This window comes from Malus domestica, chromosome 01, assembly GCF_042453785.1.
Source record: "Malus domestica chromosome 01, GDT2T_hap1".
NCBI lineage: Eukaryota > Viridiplantae > Streptophyta > Magnoliopsida > Rosales > Rosaceae > Malus > Malus domestica.
Window position 1 is genome coordinate 8,553,364 of NC_091661.1, and position 24,998 is coordinate 8,578,361.

General features: G+C 38.0%; 1 pseudogene; it reads left to right on the forward strand.

Annotated features, from left to right (window-relative positions):
* LOC114826008 (sugar transport protein 9-like) lies at positions 1-22,262 on the forward strand (annotated as a pseudogene).
* Positions 22,263-24,998: the final 2,736 nt, after the last annotated feature.

Genomic DNA, 24,998 nt, shown 5'->3' on the forward strand with positions numbered 1-24,998 from the left:
ATGGCAGGAGAAGGAGCTTCTTTTGGTGAGGGAAGAGGAGGGACGACCAAATATGAAGGAGGTGTCACCAACTTTGTGGTATTAACTTGTCTGCTAGCTGCCACCGGTGGTCTCCTCTTCGGATATGATCACGGAATCTCAGGTTTGAATATGTACACGCGTGACGCGCTCACATACACACATTGATTTTTAATAACAAACTGATTATTAAACAAAGAAAGAATTTTTTTTTAAAAAAAGGTGTATATATGCAGGTGAAGTTACTTCAATGGAGTCATTCTTGAACAAGTTCTTCCCATCAGTGTTCCACAAGATGAAGAATGAGTCTGGTGAACATAACAGTACTGCAAATTTGACAGCCATCTCCTCACATTGTTCACCTCTTGCCTTTACATAGTGACGTTCGAGGCCTCCTTTGCTTCATCTATAACTCGGATCTTTGGCCGGAAAATATCCATGTTGGTGGCAGGCGTTGTATTTTTCATTGGATCCTGTTTGGGTTTATATTTGACATTGGACTTTGTGATAATGAAGGCCCAAAGGCGCAAAAGAAAATGAAGATTTGCCCGAGCCCAGTCGATAGGCCCGAGATAAATTGAAAACAGCATAGGCATAGGCCACATGCCTATGATTGAAGTGATGGGCAGTAGAGAACAACTCACCACCAGCCAAGAAGTACTTTTTCAAGGGCATGATGAGTTGGGACAGCAGGGCAAATTGTCTATAAAAGCTAAGAGAGGCACCAGAGACAAGGACACTCAGCCAACCAATCAAAATCATACAAACTTTGCTCTCAAACAAGTTCGTACCCAGAAAGCTGAAGTTTGTCTAGATTAGGTCCTTTATAGCTATAATTTCCCTATAGAAAGCCATCTTATGTAGAGATTAGAAGCTCTACTACCTTCCCTTAGTGTTGTAGTATCAATTCCCTCTAGTAAAATCCTTTTACTTTTCATCCTTCAAAGTATTTAAACCCTTGTAAACATAAAGAGAAGTGGCAACAAGAAGTTGAACCTTGCCCGACAAGGTTAAATCTTGCCCAACTCTCTTTTGTTCGTACTTTCATATAGTAGACACTACTAAGAATAACTACTTGGGTGACGAAGGGGAAAGTGTAGCGCAAAGGCCAATACCGTCATCGGAAACATTAGGCGGCCAAGAGAGCATTGCACAAATTCTGTCGCGCAAAGCTTGTGAGATCAGGCATTGCGTGACGGAGGAAAGCTCTTTGTCGCGCAAAATGAAGATTGCACGACGAAATTGGTGGTCGTTACGAGTACCAAGCAACGAAACTGGGGTTCGACCCCCAAACTCTTGCATGATGGACGTAGATGTTCGACCCACAAACTCTTGCGTGATGGATATAAAGGCCGTCGCAGTAAGATTTTAAAATTAGTTTTTTATTTTTTATATAATTTTTTATTTATTTAATTTTTTTCCTTTTAAATGTTGCTAATATTGTTTTATGTAAAAATAAATTTGATTTTTAAATTTGAAAACAATTTAAAACAAAACTAAAATAGGTAGTCCTTGACGTCACAATAGCCGGCTAATGGTGTTGTTGCTGCGTCGGGTGTAACATCCCACATCGCCCAGGGGAGCGATCCTTAAATGTATATTCCCATCCCTACCTAGCACGAGGCTTTTTGGGAGCTCACTGGCTTCGGGTTCTATCGGAACTCTGAAGTTAAGCGAGAAGGGGGCTAGAGCACTCCCAGGATGGGTGACCCACTGGGAAGTTGCTCGTGAGTTCCCAGAAACAAAACCGTGAGGGCATGGTCGGATCCCAAAGCGGACAATATCGTGCTACGGTAGTGGAGCGGGCCCGGGAAGTGGTCCGCCCCGGGCCGGGATGTGACATGTGACATCGGGGGGCTGGGAGGTTGTTTTTAGAGGTGGTTCAATGTAGGGTAAATGAATGCCAAAGATTTAAAGTGCGCGACGAATTTGGTTCATCAAATTGTTTTGGACCGTAATCTGCTGGGCAGTAATCCGCTCCTGTAGGTCCACCACTTCATATGTCAACGTTTTGACCTCTTATGTTCTCTGCCTGGAGGATGAGGCAGACGGGCCCCAAAGGCCGGCTTGCCCAAGCCCCCGATGAGCATTCCCACGTCGACAACCAAGGGTCTGATTGAGTGTGTCTGTCATGATCTGAAAACTAGCATCCTCAGGGGTAAACACCTCCTCGATCGAGGTCTCTAGGGGAAGCTTGGAAGCCACCTCCTCCAGAACGGTATGGCCTTTCTCCACCATGGTGGACTAGAAAAATGAAATAAACAAATTAATTTGAATATACATGTAATTAATATTAATACTAATTGAATATTAAAAAATTGAAATAACTTACATGAAGCTGCTTCGTCAGCTCATCCCTGGGCCGAATGTACACTTCCTTGAACCTGTTAATTTTAGGAAACTTTAACCCCTTTGAAAAAAATTGAAAAGTGTTAACATAGATTACCAATTGTGTAGTAAAGAGTAAAAAGATCGAAAACTTAAAATAAATATACGGTTACCTTACGTCTCTCCTCTAACCTATAAGAGAAGCGTCGTGAGCCGGATCGGTGAGGAAGTTTCTTCTTCGACCGAATGATCGAGTTTGCCTTCACATTTTTTTGTTGAATTAAAAAAACCTATTAGTTTAGATATTTATAACAAATGAATGAAAAAATGAAATTTTTATTTAAAATTGTAAATTTTTTTATTAATATATTATTGAAATATATATTATACGTATGAGGTATTTCTCATCTTGAAAATGACTGCAGAGCCACTCCCATTCATCCCGACGGTCCATCAATTCTATAGGGCACCCAACTGCTTGAGCGACCTGCGGACTGTCATATAGCTCATAATGCTTGTGGAGGTTGCTCTTCCATTGAGTGAACCTACCGGAGCAAAGGTCATTGATGTATTGCATTTAATTGGCATCGAGGTTGGAGAACTCATAGTGATGCTGCAAAACTCAACAAATAAATAGTAGTTAAAATTTAAAAATCTTTGTATACTTTAATAAAAAATTAGTATTTGAGGTTGAAAATACTTACTGATAATTCATGAAGAACGACTTCCTTGACTTCATGTGGGACAACTTTCCATGACTCCCACATGTTGGTGGCCAACGCACTGTGCTGCTCCTTTGTTGCAGCCACATGATGTCGAGGATGCCACGTAATGGTGATCTTCTCGGTTGTGGTGCGAGTGGTTTATGACATCTTAAGTAGTTTGCAAGGGCCCCTAGTTTTTTTTTTGAACTACCAAATAAACAAAGTAAACACTAGACAACTTCTATTTTCTACTGAAAATTTGGCAAAACATCCCCTAAAACTTTAACATTTCCTAGAACCTGCAGACAATATAACAACAAAAACAACACATCCACCCAACAATTCAATTAGTTTATACCAATTGGGGACGTTAAAACAAAATTTACAACTTGTTGACATGACTTCACATTGCGATTTGCAACAAGCTTTGGCTTCCAAGGCCAGGTGTGCCAACTTAAATCGTTTACAGTAGTGGTTCTACTAATATAGAGAGCATCTATTTGTGCGATTACACGAACTTTCAACAATAGAGGCAAAGCACTCAAAGCCAAGTTCTTAGTAAGTTCGTTCTAATTAATGGGAATGTGATAGTTTTAAAGGTTCAAGCATGCCTACAGACTAATGTCAATGTTGCTTTGCCCATCATGAATCTAGAAGCAAGCTTATCAATGGACAAAGCAAGCTTACCTGTCTGGGACCTCTTTCCATGGATAGAGGAAGTCCTTACTAGACTGCTGAGCCTTCTCAGAACTCCAGGGTCGTCAATGAGTCCGCTGGACGCTTAGTACATGATGCGTCACTGAAGAAGTCGATGACGTAGGAATCGTAGACATCGTTGGCCCCAAAGGTGTGACCGAAGGGACACCCGTCGTGCCCATATCAGGTGTGAAGATGGCAGCAACACTACATCCTAGAGAAGGTGTCTGACTGCGCCTACTAGCTGCCCGATGATTTGATATTAAGTTTGACATCTACAAAAACAATTAATAAAAAAGTTACATTCCACTACTTTAATTTGGTTTGGATATACTAAAAAATATCCTAACCTTTGATAGGAGCATATTTATACGACTTAGTTAGCTTGTTTTCTTGCATTTAATTAGCTAAACTATGTTAATTATAGTGTTTAAAGTTATTTTCGGGCAATTTCAGGTTTTAGTGTCAAAGTATGCAAAAAGAAGCAATTTGGAGCATTCTAGAGCATTTTTGGGCCAAGATTGGATAGTGCAAGCATGGAGGCATGAGGATGGACGAATTTGAAAGGCTTGAATTCACTTAGGGAGCTGCAAGGGGGCCTAAAAACCTGATTTCTAGAAGGCTACATTAGTGCCACATGTTTTTAGACCTTGTTCTTCTAGAAATCAGCCATATAAGCATTCCTTCTAGAAGGCTTTATCTATTCACACATGGTGCCTAATTTCTGCCTAATTTATGGTACAAAACCTTATTTCTAGAAGGCTTTATCTATTCACACATGGTGCCTAATTTCTGCCTAATTTCTGGTACAAAACCTTTTGGTTTCAACTAAGTTCTAAACCTTTCCTAGCCCTATAAATAAGGCTTTGCAGCAAGGCACTAAGGGGGATCACTCATTCACCCAATTTTCGTCCATTCATCCAGCCACACCACTCTACACATCCTAAAATCCTAGAAACACAATTCCAGCCACTTTTACCACCTTTGCCGTAACCTTCCATCCAAGCAACCATTCAACCACCATAACCACCTTGTGCCGCCACCATTGAAGGAGAGGAGGAGTAGTGCCGTGCAGTCCAAAGGAAGGAAGAAACCTTGCACATGCAATCTGCAACTATTGGAGTGTTTGGAGTTCTTTCTTCTCTTGGTTTTGTTTTCATGTTTAATTTAACTTGCTGTTCAATTATGTTAAACATGTGGAACTAATTTCTTTTTAGTTAGAGGCGAATTTGAAGCCATGGACATATGTTGGTTATGATTTGATTTACTCCAGTTATGAATTCATGAGCTTTAGATGTGGTTTACTTTTCTGTTTTGATTAAGAACTTGTTTATGTATGTGGGTTGAGGGTCGACACTTAATTTGCATGCCTAAACTTGATGCTAGGATATAAGGGAATTTCACCTAATCGTTATGAACTTATATTCATGAGTAGTAAAGATCGCTAGTCACGATTGTGTTTAAGTAAACCCTAGGCTGGATTAACATGCGTATTCCATAGTTATGAATGCCTAGTCGATGTTTATGATTTCCGTTGAACTTAATGATCTTTGTTGAATGTCTCTATCATGCGTATTCCATAGTTAGGGACTCTGATGAGGAATAATTTGGTTGTAATGCGTATCCCATTCAATCCAATGAATCTAGTGAAATCTGAAAGTTAATTTAAGCGGACCTAATTAACTTGGAGCATTGTCATTCATCGTTTGTTGAAGTCATAACTGGGAATCAAATTATATGCATCTGTTCATTTGTGGATAAGGAACCCTCTAACTAGTTTCTCATCATTCTATTTCATCACAATCTGTTTTGTTTGAAGTTTGTTTACAAGTCTCTGTTTTAAATTCAATTTCGTCAAAATCAATCCCCCATTTATTTTGAAATGTTAGAATAGTTAGAAATCAAGTTAATTTGTGTTTTTAAGTGTCTTGAGTCAAGTTATAACATATTTTCGTCCAAACTAGTGTTTGTGCTCAAAACTGCCCAGAAAGTGATTTTAAGGCAGTTTTGAGTGTTTCTGTGTTGTTTTGAGTCTTTTGGTTTGTTTAAGTGTTTTAAACCCTAGTTTTGCATTCTTTGAGTCTAGTTTAGTGTTCTAAATTATGTTTTTACGTTTTTGAGTCAGTTTCACATTGATTAGCATCCCTAGTTAATCCCCGGTCTAGAACGATCCCTACTTGCATCATTACTACAATTGTCATCAATAGGGTTTAATTTGTGTGTCAAGTAATTCTCACATCAACCTTGAAGAAAAATAAGATATATCCTTAATTTCATTAATACCATTAAAGAAGGAATCAAATTATCAAATTACCCATTCAACCGTAAAATATATAGTCATGCACTATAGGAACATATATAGTATCCCACATGCCTATATGTATAACCTATTTACATGCCTTATGCAAACCTATATGATAAACATGAAAAAGAAAAGCTAAAAGAACAAAATAGTTTGCAAGACAATGCAACTTGCAAGGAATCGATGAATGATGGAAGAAGGCAAGCATGTACTAAATATATATGTGTGTGTGTGTGTGTGACAACCCGTCCCAAATTTTTCGTTTTATAAATTTTAAAAGCGTGAATTGACGAAAATGCCCTAGAAGCAAGGATTTTGACTTTCGTTGGCCACTGTTTAGAGATACGTATGAGTAATTCTTTTGGAGTATTTGCATGCTAATCATTGCCACGAATGCATAGGCGAAAGCCGTTTGTGAGTTCGGATTATAACGGTATAGTTACGGACGTTTCAAATCGTTCTACTAAACTATGGGTTTTGCATTAATTAAACCCCCACTATGTGGGAATGAGAACCAATTAGAGGCTTGGTTTCGGCCCAATCAGGTATGTGTTGTTGAAGGGACCAATCAAATTAAAAGAGTAATGGACCAATCAGGAAAGGGAGAGAAAGCTCCCAGCTTTCACTTTGACCCATAGACCCGGAGTGATTCTGGTCACCTCCACCATATTTTTTCAGGTCAAATTACCTTGTATTTTAGGTTTATTGGACTTGTCTGACCCTCAAATTCTTGATTGTTCTTTTTGGTGAAGTTTTGCTAAATTTGAGAGGGAAATTCAATATAAAGCTGCTCGCTAGGACATCGTGAACTACATTATTTGACTACTTGGTGTGCATATCATGATTGCATATCTCTGTGACACACATTTTATTTCCCAGTCTTGGGAAACCTTTTTGAAGGTAATGAGTACTAAGTTTGTGTCCAGTATCACGTTTTTACCCTCAGACTAACGGCTAGTCCGAATAAACTATCCAGACCTTAGAGGACATATTGCTTTTGAATATTTTACAGTTTTAGCCAGTTATGGTAGGCACTTAGCTTTGTTAGAGTTATGTGTAACAACGGTTACATTTCTGGTTTGGCTATGGTATTGTTTGAGCTTGGGTATAAAGATTTTACGCACGAAACATGTTTGACAGATGAGTATTGTGAACAGGTATTTGAATGATCGAGATTACAATATAGAAATTGTGATTATTGTTGATGTTACTCATGAGGGTAATGCATGAGAAAAATCGAGGTTTTGTTTAGACGATGTATGTGTATTTCCCAATGGGGGGCCTGATGGTAATATTGCACCTCGGGAATTTGTTACCTGCTTACCGAGACGATAGTGGGTTGTCGGTATTGCGGGCTGCAGACCGTAATATCAATAACTTATTCGTTGGGTTCGTTAAGCAAGTAGACAAGTAGGTCATTCTATGTTAGCATTTGTATTTACTTATTTAATTAATTATTCATTGTTTGGGCTTGACCCAAAGATGCTACATGCTTATCTTCGGAGTATGTAACGCAATGAGTGCGCAGGTGAATTATTATTATTTTTTTTTATGTTTAGTTTGGATTTCAGTGCAATTATTTTAAATCTTACACTAATATACACGTATTTTGGCATCTGTTATTATATACCTATTTTGACTTTCTACTTTATAAAAGTATTGTATTATAGTATTATACTGAAGAAAAATGAAAGTTGGAGTCTGGAGGAATGAAAGAGGTATCATTGCACTCTGATTGCGACGGAATGACATTCTCTTTTATGCAACTACTCTAACTTGATGTCTTCTTTACATATTTATTTCCCTGCTATCTTTTCACTACTTTTGTATAACAAATGGTTTTAAATTTTGGGGACGAAATTTTTTTTATGGTGGGTAGATTGTGACAACTTGTCCCTAATTTTACGTTTTATAAATTTTAAAAGCGTGAATTGACGAAAATACCCTAGAGGCAAGGATTTTCACTTCCTTTGGCCATTTTTTAGAGCGATGTATGAGCCATTCTTTTGGAGTATTTGTGTAGTAATCATTGCCACGAACGCATAGGCGAAAGCCGTTTGCGAGTCCGGATTATAAACGTTTGAAATCATTCTACTAAACTATAAGTTTTGAATTAATTAAACTCCCACTATGTGGGAATGAGAACCAATTAAAGGCTTGGTTTTGGCCCAATCAGGTATGTGTTGTTGAAGGGACCAATCAAATTAAAAGAGTAATGGACCAATCAGGAAAGGGAGAGAAAGCTCCCAACTTTCCCTTCGACCCGTACAACCACGCAGCAACCTAGTTCGACCCGGAGTGATTCCAATCACCTCCACCATTTTTTTTCAAGCCAACTACACCCATCCATCACCTACAACCTCTTTCACAACCTCTCCTCTACCATTTCCACCCAAGATTGAAGGATTTTAGGTCCTATTTCGTGTAGAATTCCACTGGAGCACGAAGGTGCTCGACGGTGATTCCTTCTTTCCAACGAGTTGCACCACCCACCACAAGACCTGGCATTTTCAAACCTGACCCGTTAACCCGACCCGACCCGACCTGTCCAAATTAGGTTTCGGGTGAGTGATAAACGGGTCGGGTGGTTAACGGGTCAACCCGTTAAGCACTCGTTAAATAACGGGTCATTTGGGTGAACCTGCGAAACTCGTTAATCACCCATTTATTGAGGACTTTTGTGTAATTTCAAATCACTGTCGTGCTTTCCCTCATCAAATCATCGCCATGCTCCGACCTCTGCAACTCCACAAGCTTCTCAATCAACCCCTTCTGTAGCATCGCGTTAAACGTTAATAACCTTATTCCGCCTGAAATACCCAATTTCGAACACACACACCATCGTCATCAACCCCTTATGAACTTGGGTATTTCTTCGTTGAACTTGATCTCATTGACGAGTGGCAATTTGATCAGCCTGACGAGCGTGCAAAGTACCCTGATCTCGTTTGTAGACGTGATTTTTATCAGAAAGCTGATCGTGGGCCGACCCATCAAAACTTTACCCATGAAAGCATCTTTATTAAACTTGATCAGAGCTGCAATGGCAAAAAAACAATGCTCTCTAACTCGCTGCGATGACCTAGTCGACTCGCACTGAACTAAGTCGAGCGAGGTGACAACTTTGGACTTCAAGATCAAATCTTGCAACTCATGGTTGAACCTCTGCGCAAATCGGTCCTCGAACTGAGTCAGTAGCTTAATCAACTCATCCTTGTTGAAAATTGGGTTCTCGTCCAGAGCTCGTGTCAAGTTATCCAAGCACTCGCGGTTGATCCAAGCTTGAATTTCAGATTCGATAGACCGGGCGAGTTTGGAAAGGTAGTGAGTCGAACAACAGCGAGTAAAGAAGGAGCGGATGCAGAGAGGGCATTAATGGCGGAGGATGAGTTCGAGTGGGTGAAACGGGTGACCCGTTAGCTTAACGGGTTAGGTTTGGATGACCCGTTAACTTAACGGGTCGGGTTCGGGTGACCCGTTGGAACACCAAGGAAGGAGAATCAAAGAACACCTACCTTAGGGTTTCCGGCTAGTTCGAGCTAAATTGGGATTTTTCCGGGCTAAATTGGACTTGGCCACAAGTATAAAACTTGCTCTACTCACTTAGATCTTCAGTTCTATGAAGTTTGAGAAGTTTTTTTAAATAGTTGATTTTTCCGGCGAGTCAGGATGGCCAACTGTCATGTATAGCAGCGCATGGGCCGAGGCATCCCTTGACTTTCTTAGGCTAAATTTGATTCTCCAATTCTGTATGTGAAGTTTGATTGACGAATTTCCGTTATTTAAACCTAGTTCCATTATGGTCTGCCACTTAAATATGACCGTTGGATCATCACCAAACTTTAATACCTTATAGTACGTAATTTATGGGGATCATAAGAACTTACTGATAAGAAATCCGACGTATGGATATTCCTGAATTGGATTGGTTAGTTCATAAAATAAAACGTTGACCACCACTTGAATTTGCAATTAGCGGAGATCCAACCGTTGGATCATAATGAAACTTTAGTATGATGTTTTAGATGAATAATGTGGATCTTTGGAAGTTACGGATCGAAAATCCAAGATGCGGATCTTCTGGATTGAGTTACGTTTATATATATATATATATTTTTTTTTTTTTTAAATACTATGATATTGTTAAGTTTTAGATTGCATCATGGCATATCCATATGCATATTACCTGCATATAATTGTTGTGAATGCTGTGAAATGATAAAGGGAACGCGGGACATGCAGGTAAGTCCAAGTAAGGTTATGTGGTGGATTGAAATGGTTGAATCAATTTGGCATGCATATGTTCATATAGTGATCATCATTGCTACACCCTGGTGTTAGTACTCCCGCCCCGGGCCAGGACACAGTCTTTCACGTGATGTTCACATCCCACACTACACGCTTTCCTTGGATCCAAGTAGTTGCTAGTCTATCGTACAAACTGCATTAGGTAGTTTCGACTTGTAGGTGACCTATGCATAGCACCAGCTGCACGTGATCGTAGCACTAGAGCGTTTATTATTACACCTAGCATGTCGTATAGGTCACATTAGGTGACTCCGACTTGTGTGTTAGCATAGTCTGATGAGCGATAGGTGCAGTCGTACAGGTCACATAATGTGACTCCAACTGACATGCTAGTATAGATTACTGAGCACATGATCATATCTATATTACTGTTGAGCTATTCTGGTGTGGCATATTTATGGACTTACAGTTAGCATGCATTGGATTTTCATACTTATACTTAGTATGATATTTTGGAAACTATACATGTTTTACGGCGAGGGGTTATAACGTTTTCAAAAAGGTTTTTATAAAACCTTATTTTCAGGCCCACTCACCCTTGTTTTTCGCCCCTCTAGGTTTTAGCTGCTGAATGGTTGCATTGACGTGGATTCTTAGTGAATCTTAGTAATGGTGGCTACTTCTAAGGGTATAATCCTTATCCACTCTACGTACTTTACTTATGCTCTGACGTCACGTGTGAAATGGGTTCATTCCCGCTCACCAGCGCACCCTTATATTTAGGCACTTTTAGGTTTTAATTTATTCACATTTTCCACATTACTACACTTTATGGCTTCGTCACCTTCCAGGTGTCAGCCAGCACAGCTCGATTCGGTGTCCTATTGGACATATCGGGTCGGGGTGTCTCAGTTTGGTATCAGAGTATAAGTTGGGTAGTATTGCATTCATCACACGCATGATGTAAGCATTCTAGGTTCTTGAGCCTAAGCTTTGGACAGTTTTGTCGACTTGTTGACATTTTAGAAGATCACCTTGGCAAACGCCTTAGATTTAAAGCAAAGAAATTCCCTGCCAAGGAAAGGTGTAAATTTGAGGCAGGTTGATGGCCCTAAAGCAAGGCTACTGTATCGATCAATGTGAATCACCGGAGACTTTACCAACCATTTCCATCTCTATTCTCCAACCATCAGTAGTAAACCTTTTTAGATTGGATATCATAAATAATTTTGATTCCTTGGCAGTATCCGTTAGAATACCACATATTAGAATTCCTACCAAGTCTACTCTCGTTAAGACTCTAGAAATGTCTCGTCTGATGATGTGGTGCTAAAGTGGTAGCACTCGATGAAAGAACATCTTGGGACAATCACTTTTGGTCCCCAATAACACTAATCTTTTCAAACATACTGGTGATCATTTCGACTCTTCTAGAGGAAGATTGGCTTTCATTTAAGTCCATTCTAAGGTAGATTGTTAGCAAATTCTGTTTCTCGGCCTTAGGACATTTCAATCAATACTAGTTTCCCAAATTTCTTTAGGGTTGTACTTGTCATTTCAATGAGCATAAGCACAGGTGTACAAGTTGTTATACTTACAGTTAGTAGAAACAACTGAATCACCTCATCGGACCCGTTCCTTACTAATCGTCCGAACTATCCACCTGAGTGGGCTCTTAACTGTGATCAGTCCATTGTAGCACTACTAATTAACAATATTATCCAATATCTGGGAGCTGTCAATCAATATTCAGGCAGTATGACTTCTGATACCGAACATATGTACTAGTATCTGGGAGTGATACCTTTATACCAGAACGCTAATTCACAGTTTCAAGATAACGAACAATATCAATATATTTAAAATGCGTGATTAGCGGCGCGATTGATAGATTGGTTAACAGTGACTACTTGAGCCGAAGAAACTAAATCTCAGAAACTTAGGAGCAAACCTCTTAGAAGGACTGTAAACTCGCACTCATGTTAATTGTTTTATCGATCTAGGTAACTAGAACATTCTTGACCATCCATCCTCTTACTTCCATCCACAAGCATTAGAATTGAAGCATGAGTTAATTTCCCGCTGTAAAAGCAAGTTGAGTATCGAGAAAGTCATGAAAACCTATTAGTAGGTGTCGTAGGGAAAATAAGTAGTATGGTGCGTTTCAAGGACGAATACCTTTGGCGGCATTTCCCAAAATTTTATCTGGGAAATCATCAAATGGTGAAGTGAAGTACATCATCAACCCACTTCCTAGTATTACACCAATTTCCCTTACTCATATTGAACGTCCCCGACGTCATTGAGAAACTTAGTTATAAGGTTTACCAATTAAGAACTTACCTAACCCAGGGCTAAACACCTTATCTTGGAAACCTCAAACTTACTCACGAAGGCGAAAGATTGAATCTTAGGGTCATACCTAGATTCTAGCAACTTCCCCGGGTGACGATAAAAAAATTAAAAAAAAAAAATAAATAAAATTGTTATCCCCTACTTCGAGTTGATGGTCTAGCCGACCCACCTTTGTAACTCGAGTTTTCTTCCATAACCTGATGAATTTGTAGTAGCTCTGTTGACGACTTACTTATTTACTCCAGTGACAAATCTAATCTTTAGACATCAACAGTCAACTTTATATCAAATTGCTCAACTGTTAACTTTGATTAAATTGGTACTTTTCTCGCCGTAGACGATATTCCTTTCTTTTTCCAAAAAGATTGTAGCGGAAGAAAGTAGAAATTCTCACAAAGTATTGTGAATTTCGAGGTATCTTTGGTCTTATTGATTTTATCGACAATTGGTTAGCGATTTTCGGCTATAGTGTTTTTCCTCACTCACAACCGAGGAAAGTTAGTTTAGTTGTGATGTTAGTTAGGAATAAAGTTTCTGACAACTGAATTGTTGTCTCAACCTACCCTTATGTTGCACCTTTTGATGACATTGATCATTTGGATATCCATGATGATGTGTTCTTTGGATGTTTCGACTGTGCTGAGGCAGTATGACAGAGAATTGCTTATACTTTCCAACGGTTAAAACCATTTGAAATGAACCATCCTATTGATGACTTAGAGTCAATTGTTAATATCTTCATTTGAGATAAGCTAAAATTTCTGATAGCGACGATGGAAGAACCAAATCAACGCCTACGATTGCACTATCGTGTATTACCTCGGTGGTGAAAACGTAGTTACTGAACACCTTTAGCTTGTCCTATCCCACCTCAGTTGGAATTCACAAGTATTGTTTTGACGTTACCTGTGAGATATCGATAAATTGTTTGGATGGTTATAATCACTTCATGTATCTGTATTAGGATGGGACAAGTTAGCCTATCACCATTAGCTTACAATATAAGGTATATTGTACATATGGAGTTATGATGATGTTTCAGTGACCATCGACCGACGCAACACGTTAGCCCACTTTCCATTGATTCCAAGGGACCACATTTAGACCACTTGATAAAATTCTTCATTCTTGAAATTATAAATACTCTGCTAAACGAATCTTAATCGTTGGTGATTGCATGTTCCAAGAGCTACAGCGGTAGCGAGATGTCATGCATTAATTTCAATTACCTTGTATTTTAGGTTTGTTGGACTTATTTGTCCCTCAAATTCTTGATTGTTCTTTTTGGCGTAGTTTTGCTAAATTCGAGAGGGAAATTCAATATAAAGCTATTTGCTAGGATATCATGAACTACATTATTTGACTACTTGGTGTGCATATCATGATTGCATATCTCTGTGACACATGTTTTATTTCACAGTCTTGGGAAACCTTTTTGAAGGTTATGAGTACTAAGTTTGTGTCCAGTATCACGTTTTTACCCTCATACTAATGGCTAGTCCGAATGAACTATCCGAACCTTAGAGGACATATTGCTTTTGAATATTTTACAGTTTTAGCCAGTTATGGTAGGCACTTAGCTTTGTTAGAGTTATGTGTAACTGAGGTTACATTTCTGGTTTGGCTATGGTATTGTTTGAGCCTTGGTATAGAGATTTTATGCACGGAACATGTTTGACAGATGAGTATTGCGAACAAGTATTTGAATGATCGAGATTATGATATAGAAATTATGATTATTGTTGATGTTACCCGTGAGGGTAGTGCATGAGCAAAATTGAGGTTTTGTTCAGACGATGTATGTGTATTTTCCAATGGGGGCCTGATGATAATATTGCACCCTCGAGAATTTGTTACTTGCTTATTGAGACAATAGTGAGCTGTTAGTATTGCATGCTGCAGACCGTGATATCAATAATTTGTTCGTTGGTTTTGTTAAGCAAGTAGACAAGTAGGTCATTCTATGTTAGCATTTGTATTTACTTATTTAATTAATTATTCATTGTTTGGGCTCGACCCAAAGATGCTACATGCTTATCTTTGGAGTATGTAATGCAACGAGTGCGTAGGTGAATTTTTTTTTATGTTTAGTCTGGATTTCAGTGCAATTATATACATTTCTATCAGATGCATCCATCGATAATTGACAGGTTTAGGTAGAAGTGCCTCCTTTGGCAAGTGAATCACGATGTGGATCATGCTTGTGAACAAAGCTAGAGGAAATATTTGTTCAAACTTGCATAGCACTTCAATAATATCGTCGCACAACTATTTAACATCAGAATTGTGCAAAGATCTTGCAGTTAATTGAGAAAAATATCTAGCCAACAACATAATCGACTTTACCACGTCTTTTAGCAAGAGGTGTCGAATTCATACTAGGAGATAGCGTTGAAGCATGACATGACAATCATGACCCTTGAGGCTAGAAAATTTGCCTTCGTCCACGTTTGCGCAACGACCGATGTTTGAAGCATACCCATCTAGAAACTTTACAGAAGATAGAAACTGCAAAAAACTTTTTCCTCTTATCCTATTTCATCGAAAACCATGCGAGCTTCTTTCTGTCTATGTCTCCATCCCTCGTCATCCATAAACCTGGCCTAATGCCCATTTTTTCAGATCGATTCTAGCTTTTATTGTGTCCTTTGTTTTTCCCTCGATGTCTAGTATAGTTCTGACCAGTGTATCAAACATATTTTTCTCAACATGCATTATATCGATGTTGTGTCTCAATTTTAATTTGAACTAGTACGGGAGCTCGAACAACCTCGTCTTATGTGTCCAGTTTAGATGTGTGTCTAGTCTTGTCCTATTTATGGATTTGCCCAACAAAGAAAAATCCAACTAATTCACCTGAGCCAAAATTTCATCTCCAGACCATTATCTAGGTCTTGGCCTAAGCTATGTGCTGTCGAACAAGGCTGTCTCGTTCTGACGCCACTCGTGGTCCCATGACAACCATCTACAATGCCCTAGGTAACAAACTTTTCCTGCGTGCCAACTAGACGTTGTGTTCTCTTTACAAATTGGGCATGTGTAATAGCCCTTAGTCATCCACCCTTACATCATAGCATACATAGGAAAATCATCTATAGTCCACATTATGGCTGCTCTCAAAGTGAACATCTTCCCGGTAGATTTATTGTATGTGGGAACACCGTTTTCCCATAATTCTTTTAGTTCATCGACCAACAGTTGTAAATAAACATCAATAGATGTTCCTGGATCTTTGGTTATCAACAATGTCATCATCATATATTTTTTTTTTCATGCACTTCCAAGGTGGCAAATTATACGGAATTGCGAAGATTGACCAAGTGTTATGGTTTTGGTTTAGAACCCTGAACGGATTAAACCCGTCCATTGCAAGTCCCAATCTAACGTTCCAAGGCTCATGTGTAAAATTGAGGTACAGTCGATCAAATTCTTTCCAGGCCTCTCAATCTGCAGGATGTCTCATAACAACGTCATCCACTCGTATATCCTTATGCCACCTTATGTCGCTTGTAGTGTGCGTCGACATATACAATCGCTACAACCTGGGCTTTAATGGGAGATAACGCATAACTTTTTGTGGAATCTTCATTTTTCTATTCTGAGAGGTCATTTTAAAATACGACTCATTACATACAGAGCATTTATCCAACACCTTATTCACTTTATAGAACAAAATGTAATTATTTTTACACGCATGAATTTTTTTTCATATCTCAATCCAAGACTACTCAACACCTTCTTTAAACTTTTATGATCTTTAGGAAGGCAATTGTCCTTTGGAAGCATCCGATTGAAAAGCCCTAAAAAGTAATCAAAACACTGGTTCGACATATGAAACTTTATTTTGCCATGCATCAACTCAACAATGGTCGTGAGCACCAAAAATCCTTTGCAACCGGGGTATAATTCTTGCTTGGCACTTTTTAATAGTTTTTCATATTTTTCGAATGCTTCATTGTCCATGGTGGGAGGGACGTCATCTTCTACTTCCTCATTCGTATTCGAACTAGTGGTTGGAAAAGCATCATTGATAATGTCCATAATTTGGGCATTTGGGTCCACAATAGATTCAAATGTATCCACTGTTCGAGTAATGTGGGAGGATGAAGCATATTGTATTTGTTCTCCATGAAGATTCCACGTAATATACGTTTCCATCATCCTATTTTTGACTAAATGGTATTGAACAGTTTCAAAATATTCAATCATTAAGTTGTTACACTTTCTACAAGGACACCGAATTTGAGTTGAACTGCGGTTGTTTGCAATTACAAAATCAATGAACTAATTTATTCTACAAGGTCACCGAATTTGAGTTGAACCATGGTTTTTTAACGTTCATTTTTCAAAAAATAAAAATAAAAATCATTCACTCTTCAAATTTTTGCAAACCACATAAATACTTAATAAATCAAGAACTTATTTCATTATACCATTTGTGTATAATTAATTAATATACATATTTATTAAAATGCATTAAGTTATTCATAATAAACATTAAGTACATATTTATTAAACTCTTCATACTAAAAAAAAAACTTAAAATTCAGATATAATTATTAAATAAGCAATGAAATTAAAATAAAAAACCTTATTCTACTCATCGGTAGTTCTGGTTCTTGCTGTAGTTCTGCCGCGCGTTGATTATCAAACTTCCACTCCGAAAACGCGACTTGATCATGTTGTCGATAGCCTTCATCAGATTTGGATCACTTTTGTCAATGTCCCAATTGGGCTGTCATGCAAAAATTAATAAATTAAAAGCTCACTATAATATTATATTTAACAAACATTATTATTTAACTAATAAAATAAACACATACAGCTAACTCATTAATCATGTGCATCTTGAGCTCCTCGGGGATGGCTCTCCAAGATTGCCAATCTGCAACACATTTGGTATGCACCAATGCTCCAATGTTGGACCAAAAGTTGGCGCGTTGTTTTGACTTCACAACCCTTATTACTTCGTCAGTAGTGATTCAGTAACGGCTACGACCATAAGTGTGTCGAACCCGTACCACAACAAATTTCTTTGTCTATCCACAAAATATATTTTCATAATATTGAAGCTAAATAAAAAATTGATACAAGATTCAAAATTTACAACGCAAACCATTTCCAGAACCTTCGCCATCCGATGTCTTTGACGAACGCGCACCACTGTCGGCCATCGTGCCAACAATCAAAGAACAAACTAATTATAATCGGTGGACTTGGTAAGTGTTTCCGAAAAGAATTGTGAAGAATAAGGAGAGCAAAAGCGCATATTTATAAGAAGGTTACGGACTTTGAGCGATGAAGACTTTGTCGTGCAAACATCTGCACTAAATACAGTATTAATTTCTCTGATTCAGATGCACCAAATACGCTAACCTAAAACTGAACGCCATTTCCGCGATGAAGGCTTTCTCGTGCAAGGTTTTGCACAGCGATAGCCTTTGTCGTGCAAACGTTTTAGCAACGAATGTGATGGATTGTAATTATGAAGTTTACGTAAACATAGATATCTATGTTTACGTAAACTTCATAATTACAAACAAATTTTCAGTTATAATATTTATTCTAAAAATAATTAAAACCTTAAATAAATTGATTTTATATTCCATTCAATTATTTATATAAAAAAACAGGAATTAAATCCTAATTAAGTCCAAATACATAACTTATAAAAAACCTTAAACTTAAATATTGTCCTCAAAAACATAAATTTAAAACTACTATTTCGATGGTCCTCATTCCACTCGACGTCATAACGCCATCACTTGTAACCACCCTTCAACGCTGCCTCCATCAACTACATCAACTCTTCGTTCGTATCATCATCAAGAGTATACTTACATTGTTACACATATATGCAAATAATTAATTCCAACATATAACAAAAAAATTCACAAAATTAATTATTGATCCATCAACAGTATACTTACTAATAATTCATCCATCACCGCCTTCTTCACATTCTCGGGCACATATTTTCAAGAACGTCACTCAGCAGTAGGACAATTATTATGCATGGCTACACCAATCACAAGTGCGAATTCCACATGTTGCCTCAAATCATACGGGTTGGCAAGCACGCTCTGATCATTGTTTTTATCCTCCATCCTAGCACAAACAAAATTGTGAAGAATAAGGAGAACAAAATTGTGAAGAATAAGGAGAACAAAATTGTGAAGAATAAGGAGAGCAGAAGCCCATATTTATAGGAAGGTTAGGGCCTTTGCCCGACTAAGGCTTTGTCACGCAAAGACCCACACTAAATACTGTGTAGATTCCTCTAATTCACATGCACTGAATGCTTTGACTCAAAACTAATTGTAACTTGCGTGACGAAGTCTTTGTCGCACAAGTGTTCCTCTGATTCTCATGCATTGAATGCTTTGCCCCAAAAACTAAACGAGCTTTGCGCGATGAAGACTTTGTCGCGCAAAGGTTCTGCGAGAAAATCTTTGTCGTGCATTTATTTTCGCGCCAAAAAAAATCACCCGCGGTTTTCTTACTAGCTTTGCGCGACGAACATCTTTTTTTGGTCTTGCAAACATTGTTGTGCGACGAAGTTCTCCGTCGCACAAAGTTCACCAACCTTGTGCGATGAAGATATTTTTTTAGTTGCGCAAAACATCCTTGCGTGACGGATTTATTTTCTACTGGGATTTATTTTTTAATGCAGTTTCCTTCATGTTTGTAAATCATTTCCAACTATTTTCTACTTAAGAGTTTCCTTCACAATCAAATTTGGTTAAGTTAATGATCCTGTTTTCATTAAAGCAAACTTTGATCAAGGAAATGGTTCATCTTGGACATACAAAATTATGAATAAAAAGTCCTTGTTTACAAGGCAAGAAAAGAACCTTGTACAGACTTAACCTATATGTGATGATCCTTTCATAAATTAGAGGTCTAAATAACTTGTGGTTCAAGTAACAAATTTAACTCATACCTATTCAACAATCTGTTATACAAAGATAACAGTGGCACGCTCAAATCCTCGTTAGTTTTGATTGTGAGCCTCATGGCCTAAACCAAAGGTCCCACAAAGGCACCTTTCAAACTAACAGTAAACTTATATTACAACACACCAAGCAACAAGATCTTACCTGACAGGCAAAAAAGAGGTAGAGCCCCGTGGAGTTGTGCGAGGGACCAGATCCAGAATCCAGCCTGAACAGATCCATCCTAAATGGTGTCGCCGACAACGTTACATTTCTCATTATTGGTCGTCTTGCTTGGTATTGGTGTGGGTTTCCTTTCAGATACAGCTCCTAGCTAGCTTGCCATATTTATATCGCTCGCTTAATTTATGCATAAGTTTAACGTAACATATATATATAAACAAAATTTAGAAATAGCGGACTTTCTTTCGGACCATATTAAATGATTCTGGATGTGCCTATGTTTGAATCTCGTTTTCAGCAGTTTAGATTGGTTTAACATAGAATACTTTGATATATGGTATAAATAGTATCATTATGCATGAAGTAATTAATTAATTGTTTGGTGCAGGCTGTTCCTGTTTATCTAGCGGAAATGGCTCCAACATCAATACAAGGAGCACTGAACATGGGGTTTCAAATGGCCATCACCATTGGTATTCTAATGGCAGGTCTTGTCAACTATGCTACTGCCAAAATCGAGGGTGGATATGGCTGGAGACTCTTTCTTGCTCTTGCAGCCGTCCCTTCCTTGCTGATGACTCTTGCTGCCCTCTTTCTTCCTGACACCCCGAATTCAATCCTGAAAAGAGGTCGCCCTGATGAGACCAAGGAAATGCTACAAAAAAATCCATGGCACCAACGACGTGGACGAAGAGTTCCAAGACCTTATTAATGCAGCTGTGGCTGCAAAGAAGGCAGAGAACCTGAACCAATGGAGAAACATCATAAAACCAAGCGTAGATATGTAAATTTCGTTGCATACAAATGATGCATCACAAAGCTCTATGTGGCATATGACTCATTACAAATGGACAAGTCACCAATGACATGTGACATAAATCAAGCAAGGGAAGTATAAAACATTCACAAAATTCGTCTCAAGGGAGAAAACTCCCTTAAATTTGGCAAAAAGGTCTAAAGTGATCCTAAAACCGGAAAAAAAGCTAAGGCATCTTCACAAAACAAGCAAGAATTGAAGACTGTTTACAAAATAGGCAATAAAGCCTCTAGATTTCGGCCAAGGGAGTAAAGGTGGCTGAAATTAAGACACAAAACATCCCTAACTGGCAAGTACATAGATCTTCCCTTATCTATATTTATATATACGAATATATATATATATATGTAAATATATAGATAAATGGCTCAAAGCCTCATAGTGATATCAGACCATCATCACGAGAGAGAGAGAGAGAGAGAGCGAGAGAGAGAGAGAGAGAGAGAGGAGGGGGGGGTCAATGTTAAATACAAATTAACCCCGAATTAGGGCATAAATCAAAGCCAAATCCACCCAAAGGCAAACTTTGAGAAGCCTATAAATACAAGGTCTTCCCACAAGCATAGGGTCGAAAAATTCTACATTGAGAATAACCTATGCACAAATCTTTTATTAAGACTAATACGCTGCCGAAGCTCTATCCGAATAATGTTCAACCAAAGCCGAAGCTTTCTTTCAACCAAAACCGAAGCACTCCCTTGAAGAATCAATAAGCACTCGTGCTGATTCCTTCAAGACTTTGTTGCAAGCTCAAAACTTGTAATGACATTCGTTTCAAGATCAAGTCGTCAAGACCCTTGAATCAACGAAATTCTACATCAACACTCCCTTTCCCATAGCCCTAAACCTGAGGTCAAGACTATCCATGCATCGTTTCAAGCTCAAAACTTGAAGCAATCGTTCAATCGTTCGTCCGAGATCAAATCTTCAAGACCCTTGGATCAACAACCTACGCATCGACATCAAATTTGAAGACTAAATCAAGGGAAAAGTTGTAAACAGAGATTGTAACCTACAAATTCAAATCAGTACAAATCTACTTTGTACATGTGTTCTCATTTCATTCGTTACAGAATTTTCGTGTTTACAGCAAGATATAGGCCTCAACTTATCATTTGTTTTGTCATTCCATTCTTTCAACAGTTCACTGGCATCAAAGTCATCATGTTTTATGCTCCACTTCTTTTCAACACCATGGGTTTTGGAGAAGAAGCTTCCCTCATGTCTACAGTCATCACTGGCGGTGTTAACGTCATCGCTACCTTAGTTTCCATGTTGACCGTCGATAGGTTCGGAAGAAGGGCCTTATTCCTTGAAGGTGGTTTGCAGATGATCATTAGCCAGGTACTTATTTGCCATCCAACATTACATAAAAAATCTATATTGAGGTTAGAGCATGATATTGTTTATTACAATACTAACGGTTGATTGTTACACTCTAAACACTTATTATAGTATAAAAAGTAAGTTATTATTAGTGAACATAATGAAATTCCCAACGTTAATTGTAGGTTGCTGTTGGAATCATGATTAGCGTAAAGTTTGGTGTTAGCGGAGAAGGATCGTTGACGAAAGACGAAGCCAATTTGCTCTTGTGCTGGATCTGTACGTACGTTGCAGCGTTTGCATGGTCGTGGGGTCCATTGGGGTGGCTGGTGCCGAGTGAGGTATGTTAGCTTAATTACATGAGATTTCTTTTGAGTTTTAAGAAGGCTAAGAAGGGAGATATAAAATGAGATTGACAAGAAGAAAAATAAAAGAAGCTTATACCTCATTTACAAATCCAAATGCTTAATCCAATTAAATAATAAAATGTTACTTATTTATTTGGAGCCCAAGTTTTTGATCAACCATTCACATTACTTCATCAAATTAATTAATAAAATGTAACTTAAATAATTAATTTTGCTTGTATTAAAAAAGAAGAACTTACACATAGTATATACTTTTAATACTTAATTGTATATTGAGACAACACTTTTTAAACATTACAAGGAGAGACAAAAATACCTTTTTTCTATGGAGTGTAAGTTATAAAAATACCTTTTATAGTAGAAAAGTTTTTTCAAACTTTTATCTCTTCATCTATTGCTTCATTCTCCACAAAAAGCCACGTGGTGCTCCCTACCAATAGAAATTTGACATCTAAATCTTCTTTTATTCTTTTTTAATCAAATAAATTATTAAAAGCTGGAAGTCCAATAGTCAAACAAAAATTAAAGGATGTGAACTTTTCCATCAAGCACTTCTACAACTTGCTTTTGAATTCCATCATATTTCCTATTCGACTTCAAATTCAATCTTGTTTGCCCAGCACTCGCCCTCCACTTTTGAATCAAAAACTGCAGTCTACAAAGAAAGGAAAAAATTAACAGAGGTGAACTTCTAAATCCCAAAGCATGCCGCACCCAAACCCGATTATCTCTCTCTCTCTCTCTCTCACGTTTTCATTTTCTGGGTGCCGGTAAATTTTGTGATGATTTCTGAATCAGTGAAAGTACAACTCTGTTAAATTTGTTTATACCATACTTAGGGCCTCCGTATTTAGATCTAGTATAAATACTCATGGGACTTAAGTGTAATTATGTAATAAAAGAAGGGGCAAATATGTAATAAGTGAGGAGCCCTTATTCTATAAAATGACCCCTCACCCTCACAATTAGGGGAGGCCAATTCCTAGGCCATGAGAATCCTCACACTCTCTCCCTCACAATCCTCTCAGAAATACAATATCAGTGTGGACGTAGCCCAAACTTTAGGGTGAACCACGATACATCTTTGTGTTCTTTACATTTCTTGCAGATTCACGCCCGGATTTATGTTGTTCCAAGACCTCCGGTTTTGTGCATCAACCAAATTAATTTGTTTTCCATATACGATTCAATATCTCAATTTTTAAGAATTAAAGATATAAAATAAGATTTAGATGTCAAATTTCAATTGGTGGAACACCACTTGGCTTTTGTGTCTAGAACCCCAAAAAATTTCTCCACATTGAGCTGGCGTTTCTGTCTTCGGATGAATCGATATTGATATTATCGATAAATGGTTTTGGTTTGAGGTACTATTCAGGCAATAAGCATTGCTGAGAGATCCAATAAATGGTGTGGGTTTATAGTCACAATTTTAAAGAAACTTTGGTTGAACTGATTATGCAAAAATGGTCGAAGACAAATGGTCAAGGACGGGTTGAACTAATTTTGTAAAAATGGTGGGTTGAACTGCTTCTACAAAAATGGTCAAGACTTATTAAACTGATTATGTAAAAATGGTCAATGACGGGTTTGGTCGAGGACGGGTTGAACTGATTCTGTAAAAATGGTCGAAGACGGGTTGAACTAATTCTGCAATAATTGTCAAAAACGGGTTGAACTAATTCTGCAAAAATGGTTGAGGACGAGTTGAAGTGATTATGCAAAATTGTGGGTTTAATTGATTCTGCAAAAATGGTCGATGACTAATTGAACTGATTCTGCAAAAATGGTAGATGACTGATTGAACTAACTCTGCAAAAATGGTTGAGACTGGGTTGAACTGATTCTGCAAAAATAGTCAAAGACGAGTTGAACTGATGCAAAAATGGTCGATGACTGATTGAACTTGTTTGTACCATACTTGACCAATCCAGAAATTACTGAGCACCGGTCAACGTCATACCGTCAAGGACCCAGAAGAGTTTCCCTCCAACCAGGAGGCCAATCACAGCGCGACACGTGTCGACATCAGAAGCCAATCATAGCACGACACATGTCAACATCAGAAGCCAATCACAACACGACACGTGTCAATGTCAGAATAAAACTAGAAACTCTCTTCTATAAATAGAGATCATTCTCTCACAATATTTCCTAATATCATTTGTACTAAATTATTCACTAGTACTCACTAAAGGAGAGCTTGAACATATGTATTTGTGTAAACCCTTCACAATTAATGAGAACTCCTCTACTCTGTGGACGTAGCCAATCTGGGTGAACCATGTACATCTTGTGTTTGCTTCCCTGTCCCTATCCATTTACATACTTATTCACACTAGTGACCGGAGCAATCTAGTGAAGGTCACAAACTTAACATTTTCTGTTGTACCAAAGTCCTCACTGATTTTGTGCATCAACAGAACTGATTCTGCAAAAGATGTTGAGGATGGGTTAAACTGATTCTGCAAAAATAGTCAAAGATGGGTTAAACTGATTCTACAAAAATGGTCGAAGACTGATTAAAATGATTCTGCAGAAATAGTTGATAATGAGTTGAGCTTATGGTACATATATTAATTTTGTTGGAGTTGTGAGGGTTGACTTCTATAACAGCCCTAAAGCCTTGGGGGTATGGCTGGTATTTCAAAACATTGTTTCCATGTTTTTGGGCTGAGTTTTAGTTGTTTTTATGTTTTTATCTCTCATTGACATGTT